Below are 11869 nucleotides of genomic sequence, written 5' to 3' on the forward strand. Positions count from 1 at the left end.
TAATGCTCACTCAAAAAGTTCAATACTGAATTTGTGTGCGTGTGTGTGTGTGTGTGTGAGTGTGTTTGTGTAAATGTCTGCCGTTCCCCCTATTAATTTCCAGTGTACAGGTCATTTATTTGTGCGCATTAATGCGGCGCTGACAGAAGCAATCACACAAATTAACTGCTCCATGGAAGAATTTGCTGAAGACGGCCACTAGTTGCTTCACAGTGATCGTGAATGATTAAAAAAAACAAGAACTGTGTAATTATTTAGGACAGGACGAAAAGGTAACCTTGAAACATTGAAACAGTTAAGAATAAACAAGATTTACCTGCACACATACATACACGGGCATCAGAGAACACAGAAGCCGTACTTAAACCATGGAAAGGAGTGCAGAAAACAAGAACCCGCCGTGGTTTTCTAGTGGTTATGGTGCTCGACTGCTGACCTGAAAGTCGCGGGATTGAATTCCGGCCGCAGCGGCGCCATTTAAATGGAGGCGAAATGCCAAAAGCCTGTATACTTGCATTTAGGTGCACGTTAAACAACAACAGATGGTCGAAATTTCCCGGGCAACCATACGGCGCCTTTCATGATCATATTGTGGTTTTGGGACGTAAATTCCCACAAAATAATTATTATTAGAAAAAAGAAGGATGTCATCTGCAGACGAACACGCAAAATATAATCCACGATACATTCCACATCACAGAAAATAGCGAAACCAAAAAATCAAAGGCAGATACAGGACGAACCAAGTGCAGTACACTGCAAAAAATCTGGCCCCTAAACACGGACAAAGCTGAAGGTATAGCGGCGCCGAGCACTTTTCCGCGATCCGAATTAAACGATTTCTCTAAAAAGGAGTCTTCTTACGAAGTGATTTCGTTACCACAGATAAAACAAAGCACTCCGTCACTTTGTTTGAATGAGAGCACTGTTCCGTGACCAGAATAAAACAATTTCCTTCAAAGAAGGTCTTCTTACGTGCCTCCTACGTTAAGATACTAAAGAATGGTCTGCCCGTACTGTCCAATATAATACGGCACATTTGCCTTAATGCAAAATAACTGTTTTGTACCACAACTGCACCATAAATTCCCATAGAAGCTTTGCCACCTATGCAGGTGGCAGTCTCGGTATACGCTGGCAACAAGTGAGCGGAGGTCGACCAGTCCACTAGCCACATACGTCCACGTACACGTTCGGTATGGGTCTGTGGTTGTTGTTTCAAGCAGATGCTTCATGACGCATGAACCATAATTCCAATAGTTTTCCTCCACCTTCGTTCCTGAGCCAGCATCGTCGCATTGTTAAGGTCGAAGCTATAACCTGTCGTCTTGCAGTATTCAACAAGCTGTCTTAAAATGCGCTCCATGGGTGGCTTTAGCAACATTCCCACTTTGTGTTCTTTGAACGTCTTTGGCATTTTCCTGCCCAATTCGCCGATGTAAGTGGTGTCATGAACCCCACAACGTACTCTGTAGAATACCCTGCTCTAATCATCCGCAGGTGTGCGGTCTTTGGGCTTTGTGAACACATGTCCTAAGGACAAGGTATACACAAACACCGCCAAAGATTAGAGCGGGATCATCTACGAAGTACAATGTGGGGATTGCGACACAACTTGCATAGACGAAATGGGTTGAAGAAGGTAATCGAAGGTTAAAGAACACAAAGAGGATGTTGCGAAAACCACCCATGCAACATGTTCTAAGACGGAGCTTGTTGAACGCTGCTGAATGACAAGGCATAACTTTGACCTAATCAATTCGACGATGCTACCTCGTGTACAAAGGTCGGAGGAAAAGAAAAATCTTGGAATCATGGTTCATTCATCACGGCGCATTGGCTTGCAACAACAACAGCAGCCCTCTACGAGATGTTTACAAGGAAATGTGCGACTAATGGACTGGTCAAACTCCGCTTATATTTGGCAGCGTATACTGAGAATGTCGCCTGCATAGGTGGCAAAACTTTCATGTCATTTTGTTAATAATTGTTGTGTCAAGTCAAAGTAAACATTTTACAATCAAGCTACACATCCCGAGCTGGTAGATGTGGGGGTAGCATGCCATGTGTAGATGCACTGTACTGTGTGAACTTGCTGATGACGGAAGCATACCTCCTGCTTCATGCCAAATAAACAGTGAAGTACACTACTACATGCTTCTTTAAATGCCACTTTGGCAGATGTATTCAGGAACATATTTGTCAAAAGTGTTGCAAGCCTGCTTATGAAACTGTGTGCATGGCCCATGGACAGCTCCACTTCGCTCCTTTCTGTACGTCTGAAAAGGAAGTGAAAGAAAACACCTAGAGCAACAGCAATGTTCAGAATTTATACACATTTAAACATTGCCATGGTGCATGTGCACATGGCCTCCCTTAGCATCACTGTTTCAGAAATCAAAAAAGCAGAAACGGTATTTTGCAGATATTTCTGGACTCGTTCTAATTATATGAAGAACAAGCAGCATGATTTCACGAAGACTTATTGCTATAGTACACAAGAACTCAGGGTTAAACAAACTACGTTGTAACTGCAAGAGTATTTATTTACGTGCATTACCAATTCTATTCAATTATTGTCATGATGTTGAAGCAAAAGTCTTAACAGTTACAATTTTCGTACTTAATGCTGCCGAGAAAGCCGAGAGTTATGTGGGTGAAGAAATGAAGAATTTCGCATGTATAAAATGGAATCGGCTCGCACAAGACGAGGCAAATTGTAGACCACTGCGAAGGGCTACTGCTGCAGTGCACATATAATAAGGCTGAAGATGACAAAGATTAAAGCGTAAACGTAAAGGATGAGAATTAAATTGAGAAGCAAGGCTTGCTGTCAATAGCTCTTGAATTCTATCAGAAAACAACATGACAGTTGTATATCCTGTACATCTTAACGCGACAAAAGTTGAGCTGAAGATGGCGGCTTGAATAAATGTCAAACCATTGAACAAAGCGTGTTGTTGGAGCCAATGTTTCAACAAATTGATGTGTCTAAGTTGTTGCAGCAACCTTGATGCAATTCGTTGCCCCTCTAAAGAGGAGTCCTCTTGTTGAATCACTAGCTCCAACAACATTCGTTGTTCAACAATTATTTCATGAGCTGCACATCTCGTTACATTCATTACAAACCTCTACTGTACCAAATGCTACTATGGCAATGATAGTGGGTGCAATACTTAAGCTGCAGTGTCATAAGCAGGTGACCGGCTGTTCAACTCTTTAAATATACCAGATCCATAAAGACTGCAAACCATGAGGCAAGCACAACACAAAGAACAAGCGTAAGGAAATTGAAAGAGGTTAACTTTAATAAACGAGGTATGGAATTAGTCATCCCCATTTTAAGTATAAAAGGTGGTTTTTTAACGAACTCCTTTGCTGTTGAAAAAGATCATGCTGCTAAAAAGATCATACCTGTGGTCAAGTGCTAATTTCCAGGACGAAATTTCGTGATGCTGAGAGCATGCATTAAACTTTATGCACGATAAGCGTTAGGTGCAATGTCAGAGAGGTGGAGATGATTTAATGGATAGCAAATACTAAAAATGAAAAGCTCTGAGTATCGCAAGAATAAGGACGAAGTAAGGAGGGAAGCATATGATAAGCTAGTGCAATGTCTGAAGCGAGTTAATCTTGTCTTAGAATATGCAGTCATAAAGTGAGATCCAGTAAGTAGGCGTCACATGCACTGATTGTGAGAGAGATATGGCAATGATGGACCACCTTTTAAATAAATGTAAAAATGTCCACCCATGTACGTGTTGGGAACTAGCTCTCATGAAGCCCTAGGCTTAGAGAAAGCTGATAAAGATGAACACATCCACAAGAGAAATCAGTAAAAGACGGATGGAGGATTGGTAGTGGAAAAGCAGCGAGAACAGCCAAAAACAAACTTGCAGGGTCTTTTGTACAATGCCGAAAAATAAGCTACCTATTATAAGTTTTTTTTAAGGAAAGAAATTTAATTCAGGTAGGAAAGGCATTAAGCCAATTCAAAAATTGAGCTTGGCCACTTGCATGTCAATGCTTCGCTTCAAAGGGAAACACAATAGCATCCATCCATCTACAGATGTGAAACTGCGTCATGCAAGATAACTTATACAAAGTTATTGCTTTGAGCAATTAGAGCAAAATATTTCAGGATAGCACCTAACTGGGCTGGTTAGTACATGATTACAACGGGAACAAACAGCGCTGGGCACGGGACGGAAAAAAAGGTAGACGAAGGCGACAGCACCCTCGTCTATTGTTCTTTCTTCGTCCCGTGTCCAGCGCTGTTTGTTCCCGTTTTAATGCAGAATATTTCTTTCTTTAATCTGAAGGTGGCAGTGTTTCATGGCTAAAATAGTTTACTAATTTGCATTTCAAGTTACATTTTTTCAGCATAAGGAAACACTGCAAAATGCTGAAGTTCTAATGTTAACATTTATCAGAAGAAAGACTAATTCTTTCGTATGGAATACCGAAGGTTGATTTCCAAAGTTCATTGCCTTTGTATTTTGTGCTGTTCCCTTATCATTTTCCTTAAGACGGTTGTATAGATGTTCTTGGTTTATCTTGTGTTTTGTATATGTTATGCTCCTGTTTTTGCTTAGCAAGATCATTTTATGTGTAACTTATCACTGTAGCCCACTTTGCAATACTGCTTACTGGTGTCAGCAGTATTGTCAAGTAATAAATAAATAAGTAAATAGATATCCACTTTGTCATAAAACTACTATAAAAACAAAATAATCAGAAACGTTCCACCCAAACTGTAACAGTCGGAAAAAATAGCTTTTGACCATATTGCAGCTTAGCTTTTGCTATGTAGCATTCCAAACAGAAATGTCGCCAAGACATTATTGTGTGGTATACTTTGCTGGCAATTTATATTCCATTTTAAAAAATATATACTGCTTGGTTTGTAAGCAAGGAAAATTTACTGAAGTGAATAATCCCTAGCCTGCACAGAGTCTCGTTCCTTGACCTTCGCTGCACAGCACATTGGCACAGGATTCACGCGGGTGCCCCTGTGCTCATATAGTGCAAGTCTAAATGTTGCAGATTTAAGCAATACTTCTGTCTGAAATACCATGCAAGAACAATGATGTGCTGTGCAGTGAAGGCAAAGCTCCAAGAAACTTCCCACAGCCTTGTTATTTTTCATTTGAAAAAATTATTTTTCGCTTGAAGATAATATTACACCTTAAAAACTTTGTCTAAATTATCGCACGAGGAAAGCACACTATGATGTGTAGGCAACATTTTAGCTGGGATTGCTACACAGTGAAAGAGAGCCCGCAATATGGGTTCAAACACTACTTCTTCCAAGTGCCAATTTGAAGACATTTTTGCTTCTTTTTGCCAGCAGCATTTTCAACCCTTGGTATATGCACTGAACGCATACTGTGAATATATTTCACATGAAACATTCAGTCTTTTTTACAATATACTTAAAAATGGTGCATTTTGCAATGTTTCCTCACGACTGCAAATAGCATAAATTGAAATCAAAATAAATTCGACTACATAGTCATGAAAGATTGGTGACTATGTTAAAGAAACAAATGCTTTGTAGTAATAGCTCGACGCAATAACCATGTGTCAATTAATTTGCCTGACACAGCTTCATTTCTGCATGCGAAGTTTGAAAGGTCTTTGCTGCATCATGCAATTCTTTCCCCGAAAATAACGCTTGAATGACTACTTCCCACACTGAAACATAACAGCACCAGTTTTACAAAATATTGGAAATAGTCAAAAAACGACCTGGCACACTGGCGTGAAATGACCCAAATAGGTACTAAATAAAACAGTGTGCACTGTCAGACACTAAAATGAAGCACTAATCTGCTGTATTGCTAAATTACTTCAAACCCTGCTCTGAATAACTGCCCACAAGAAGTTGATTGCGAAAAATTTACTTTAACCTCTGACCTATTTTTATCTATCTCTAGTATAATGACTCCTAACCTTCGGCACACACACAAAGGCACAAAGCATTTCGTATGGTTCAATGCCTTCGAACAGTACGGAAGGTCATATGTTAAGAAATAGCGTAAAATCTGGACTAATTTTAACCAGCTATGTTTTATAACATGCAAACATCGAGAAATACACAATAATTTAGTAACTCGCCCCCTCTAAAAGTGTTGCTGTCACAGCTCCAAATTCCATTCACGAGCTATACTGGCTAAATATTAAAACACAGCTGAATTTCCATCACAATGGTGGATGCACACAAGTCTACAATAATTTAGTAACTCACCCCCTATAAAAGTGTTGCTGTCACAGCTCCAAATTCCATTCACGAGCTATACTGGCTAAAATATTAAACACAGCTGATTTCCATCTCAATGGTGGATGCACACAAGTCTACACGAACAGGCATGCACTTTAGATTGACTTCACAAGCCAGATATCCGGTAATCCTGCCGTTGGAGAACGTTACAAGTGTATGAGCTGGACTACTACATAAGCTAAAATGGATGCTTGTGTGTGTTGGTATGACAGAGCGTAAACAAAGCAGTGCAGAAGACTGAGCACACGAGCACAGCACTGTTTGTGTCTTCCTTTTTCTTGTGCTCCGTCTATTGCGTTTTTTACACTAATGCATTAATTGTGGAAACAACTAGCTGCCGCAATTTGGTCATCTAGGTCGAACTTTTTGGGCCTTGTACCAGACTAAAGAGCTCTGTTGTGAAAGCAACAGGGTTGTAACAATATTTCACTACAAATCAGGGAATACAAAGCATCGATAAGAATGTTCAGCCAAAATAAAAGGCTTCAGCAAAATGTTTAAGACACATACTCACAGGTTAATGCTCATTCACAGCTTCTACGGCAGCCCCATGATTTCTGTGCGTCCATCTGTGCGTGCCTTCCTTCCGCCTTTGGGCAAGTTCGTGTAGAATGTCTGCCAGGAAAACAAAAACATCAGAAAAAAGTCGACTTTTTTTTAGCATGCCTCACATAACCCAAATGAACTTTTCTCTCCCCATGAGGTAGCTGTTTAGAAAGCATCCAAACAGCCTCTGCTTTGTCTATGTATAGCTCATAACCAATAGGTAGCATCCAACACGACACCTGGTCATTGTCAAAGCATACGAGACAAGAAACTGAGACAAGTATAAGCAAAGAGCAAACGGCTATATTTCGCCATTATATTGTTTCCTAATCCAGCCCGATGCATTCATCGCTTAAATTTAATTTACACTGCTATATTGGTGTTCGCCCTAAACTTACTTTCCAAATAACTCGCTAGATAACCTATTTCTCTTACGCACTATATGAATACATTTTAAAAAGATGGGGCATGCAAACACGGACACAACAGTGTCAAGACACCTAAAACACTGAGATCACTAACTGGAGGCTCATCACCTAATCTACCTTTACATTGTTGAGAGCGTAAATGCACGCCAAAATTCGATGAATGCAGTTTTGTACAAGCACATGAATGAAGAAATGCGTCCAATTGTCGAGGCCTGGCATATCGATAATGGCAGTGCACAAGAGAGCCAACCGTCGATTAACTAGCATAAAGAAGAAATCAAATGCTTGAGCATTATCTCTCACGTAGACTATCGCGCGTGCCAGATTGATAGGTATCGCCTCTTGCCTGGGCATGCACAGATAAGTTTCTGTGTCTACTTATTTTGTGCCACTGTCCACCTTTCCAGTTGGCGTTAGTGGGTCTTGGTTTCTCTCTTGTGTCCATGTTTGCATGCCCTGCCTTTTTAACATGAATACCTACCAACCAGCTCAGCTGTCTGTTATACTAAATATGTGTACAATCTAGAATTACCACTCTGTCCACTTGCATGATGTAATAACAATGGGGTTCTGTATGTAAACGTGAAATTAAAAGCACAGGAACCTCTAGGATTTGCACCTCCACCGAAAGTGCAACCACTCCATCAAGGATCGAACCAGCACAGTTCAGATCAGCAGCTGACCATTATAACCACTGTATTGCCGCGGGGGATGTTCACTTGGTAATGTAGGTTAATATTAAGGATTATGGAAAGAGCTGTAGGTTGAAGAAAGACATGCAATTAAGCAAGGAGCTGCAGACATTATGCAGTTTAGATATTTCTGTAATCCAAAGGGCTGGTGCTCAGGGCATGCACCTAAGGAACTCCTGTTCAGCGTCTCTTTTCGAACCAAAGCTTAGCAGAATTGATGTTCCTGTCTAGATATGCCCCTGAAACCACAGTTAAATAGCTGCAAAGTAACACTAGAAGACAGAAACAAATCCTATCACTGTTGATATTAAACACATCAAGATGCAAATACACCAAACACCCTGGACTGTGAAACGCATTGATTGAAAGATATCAGTTAAACAAAGCAGCATAGCAATGAACTCCATGTAGCTGCCACACGGCAAAAGCAGGTGGCTCTGGTGCCATGAAAAATCTATAATAACACTTGTTGAATATAGCAGGATGTTTTGTATGATAAATGTATAAATTACCACTCACAGAAGCTGACATGCTATTTTAAAAATCAGCATTGCAAAAAATAAAGCAAGAAAACCACGTGACGTGTGAATTTACCATTCATAATTTAAGGCTAAAGGGCCCCTAAACAACCCCGGAGTCTAAAATTTGTGACAACTGCACGCTTGTACAACGTGAACATGTTGTCACATGAATTTTTTCATTAAGTGGTGTAATAATGAAGCCACAGGGGATAGAACGAACATTCCAGCTGGTTTCAGTTTCTCGCTCAGCCTGACCGTCCTGAAGAGGGCTTCCTCGATGTGCCACTGTGCCAGAGCGGTGCGGTGAGGAAGCACAGTAAAAGCACTGGCGAGATAAACCAATTCGCAACTCTTGTGACAACCACAGATACTGCATCATCACAAAGCCAAAATGCCGTTTCGTATTGCAGAGGACTATTCAACAGTCAGCGTTACTTAATGTTGCTCATAGGCAACATTACACCACTTCGCTAGCAAAGAGGACTGGTCAAGCGCTGAAGAGGAGGTGCGGTTATTGTTTTTAGAAGTGGAGTGTCTGACATTCGGACACATGTGATTCCTGCGGCCCTCTGTACGAATTAGCGAGCTTGTTTGGGAGGTGTAAAAAAAGAAGTCGGAGCTTGCTGACTGGCCCTTTAAGAGAATGTAAATATACACTAGACGGAAGTACACTTGTAGACATATTACTATAAGCTATAAAAACAGGCAATTAACATGCCATCCATGCAGCATAGGGATGTCTCACACCTTTGCAAGAACTTTACTATGGTGGCTGCATGTTTGTGTAGGCCAGAAGCATCAGGCACGTTGGCTTCCATGATTTGACCCTTTCGTTGAAGGTAAACTGCTGCTCACATCCTTGTAGCACTGCTTTTTGAAGATGCTTCCTGCGATAACAAAATGACCACAACACAATTATGGTCTGCAAATATCCACAGATGACCTACATTGCTGCCCTTTCTCATTAAATTCAGCTCTAGACTAAACACTGCAATAGCGGCATCCTCCTACATTACAGGGCATCATACTGCTTTCCTTGGCCTGGTTTTAGTTCATAATTGTTTTCACCCATAACAGAATGTAGCACTAGTAAGATTCGGTTGGGGAGGGTGCAGTCGTAAAGTGTGTATGCAAAGTAAGAATATGAAAAAAAAAACAATGGCATAATTTCACATGAGATATAACATTATCATAATTCATGTAATGTCAGACACCAAGAAGTGTTTAATTGAGCAAGTTTTGACCTTAAGCTATCACAAAACAATGCCCTTTATGGAAGTGGGATTTGCAGAGTGAACTGTGATGATGAAATTGGCTGCCTTTACTGGCTCTGTAGCTGCAAGTGCATTGCTAAAGCCGCTTGAATGCACTTAACAAGCCTGTGTAATGATATTGACAAATGTACAGAGAAGACAAACTCATTCGTTCTCACTTAGCTGCCATCACAGCAATACGTTGCTTCGTGTCAGGTTTCCTGGTATGCAGAATGCACGAACTTGGTGGCCGTGCCATACCACAATAAACATGATCGACATCTGCTCCAACTGCGTAAGTAGCTGGAAAGTGCTAAATTACACAATCAGCTGTACCATGCACACATAATGTAAATTCTAGCAGTGGCAACATTTCGCACCTCATAATAGCCTATGGGCATTGTACTCGTTGATGCTGCCAGCTGCATTCCCTGTTTTCATTTCTAGCATGCATAGCACATGCACACAAAGCACCCAATAACTGTGGGAAGCAGAGTAGATCGTCCGAGGTAATCAATAAAATTGAGTGACAGGAATTCCACACATCACTCAAGCCTGTTGTTTAGCATAAGTGATGAGAATGTGCAGCCAAATGTACACAGCAAATTCAGTATTGGCCTTGAAGAATTGCAAGATAGGTTGAAGCTTTCCAGAAACAAATCGTATACAGTAAAGTCTGTCCCAGATACTGAAATCATGAAGTTAAATTTTAAAGTGGGCCGCTATATTCTTCAAGCACCATGCATTGCATTTATGAAAACGCTAACACCTGTACAAAAACGCGTGCTGCAAAAGTCATAAACCTTAATATTTTGGCACAATGCCATTTCCCAGTACCACGTTTTACAGAAAGGCAACATTTTCCTTTGCAAAACTAAGCCACGTTCCCAGGCAAAATGCACTGTCCATGGTGACAAACATGAAGTACGCTCTTCTATACAGCTTAGCTGGTTTACTGGAACTAAAAGCTACGGTAACGCTGTCTTAATTGAACTGGCTAGCAAGAGCCTCTCGCTGCTGTTTATGTGAAGTAATTTCACCTTGGTGGAACGTCACAAGAGTAAGTGCACATAATAATGAGTGCGAAAACACAGTAACAGGTTGTGCAAACGGCTACCAGGTATGCCCATTCGTGGAAACTGTGGGCTCTTCCCCTAAATGAACCAGTTGGAAATAACCCCTTTTGCATGAATAAACTTAAGTTGGTGGCTGGCATACATAACATTGTTACTCTGCATTTCCATCTCATTTATCTAGCGCTCATTGTTTCCCTTCGACATGACTAGCTCAAAACAAGATTCTTCTTCATTAAATGGACTTTGTACATTACCTTTACGTTGGCTACAGATGCTTATTTCTTCTGCCTGAATAAGCACCTCCTATAGCATACTTGCCTCAGCCACCTTCTGGACTGCATGGTCAGCACTCCACTGTTTGTCGAGGCACTGCTGTTGCTACCTGCAGTACGTTGCAAAAAACTTCAGCATTCAAAAAAAAAAAGGTTAAGAAAAGCCGAACCAGGTGTGCCAGCAGCACCTTGCCCTTTGAGGAGGGAGGAAGAGCTCTGATAATGGCTAATTCAAGACAAGCGTTGTTCTTCACAAGCTATTATTAGCGATGAGAGGTGGGACTTCAATACACGGACGCACATATAGTGCTAAAAGCAATTGAAAATTCAGCTGAAAGTACGGCTTGTCAAATTAGGTGACGTGCATAAAGGATAAAAATGGGGCAAACCAACTGAAAAAAATACAATGTCATGCTGCAGAAATTGCATTTTAGCAAATCTATGTTATCTATTGCTTGAAAGATGATAAGCAATGTCCAAGAATGCTAACCTAACGCTTTTGAGGGTCACGTTACATAATGACAAATAAAATGCACGCCTAAAGAAAACATCCCTAAATACACTATATTCTCCCACTGTACGATTCACGATTCACACGGTGGCTGATGATTATTCCTTCAGAGCTCGTGCGAACGAAAGGATGTTGAAGCTTCGGTTTCACGGCGTACTCCAAGTAATCTGTCAGAGAAATGCATAAAACGCATGACAATGGTGAGCCTGACAAAAATGTTGTCCCTTTCAGCAAATATTAGCGTAGAGCAGTGCGTGCAAGCGAGCTAATTACCAAAACTTTATAAC

At 40.8% G+C, this 11869-nt stretch overlaps 1 long non-coding RNA gene across 1 annotated transcript; it reads right to left on the reverse strand.

The window, feature by feature from the left end:
- Nucleotides 1–2122: 2122 nt before the first annotated feature.
- Nucleotides 2123–9264, reverse strand: LOC125759258 (uncharacterized). The gene is made up of 3 exons (XR_007416830.1): nt 9218–9264; nt 6798–6898; nt 2123–2279 (listed from the first exon to the last, which is right to left on the reverse strand). It is a non-coding gene; the product is annotated as an uncharacterized LOC125759258 (long non-coding RNA).
- Nucleotides 9265–11869: the final 2605 nt, after the last annotated feature.

The sequence above is a fragment of the Rhipicephalus sanguineus genome, chromosome 7, assembly GCF_013339695.2.
Source record: "Rhipicephalus sanguineus isolate Rsan-2018 chromosome 7, BIME_Rsan_1.4, whole genome shotgun sequence".
Classification (NCBI taxonomy): domain Eukaryota; kingdom Metazoa; phylum Arthropoda; class Arachnida; order Ixodida; family Ixodidae; genus Rhipicephalus; species Rhipicephalus sanguineus.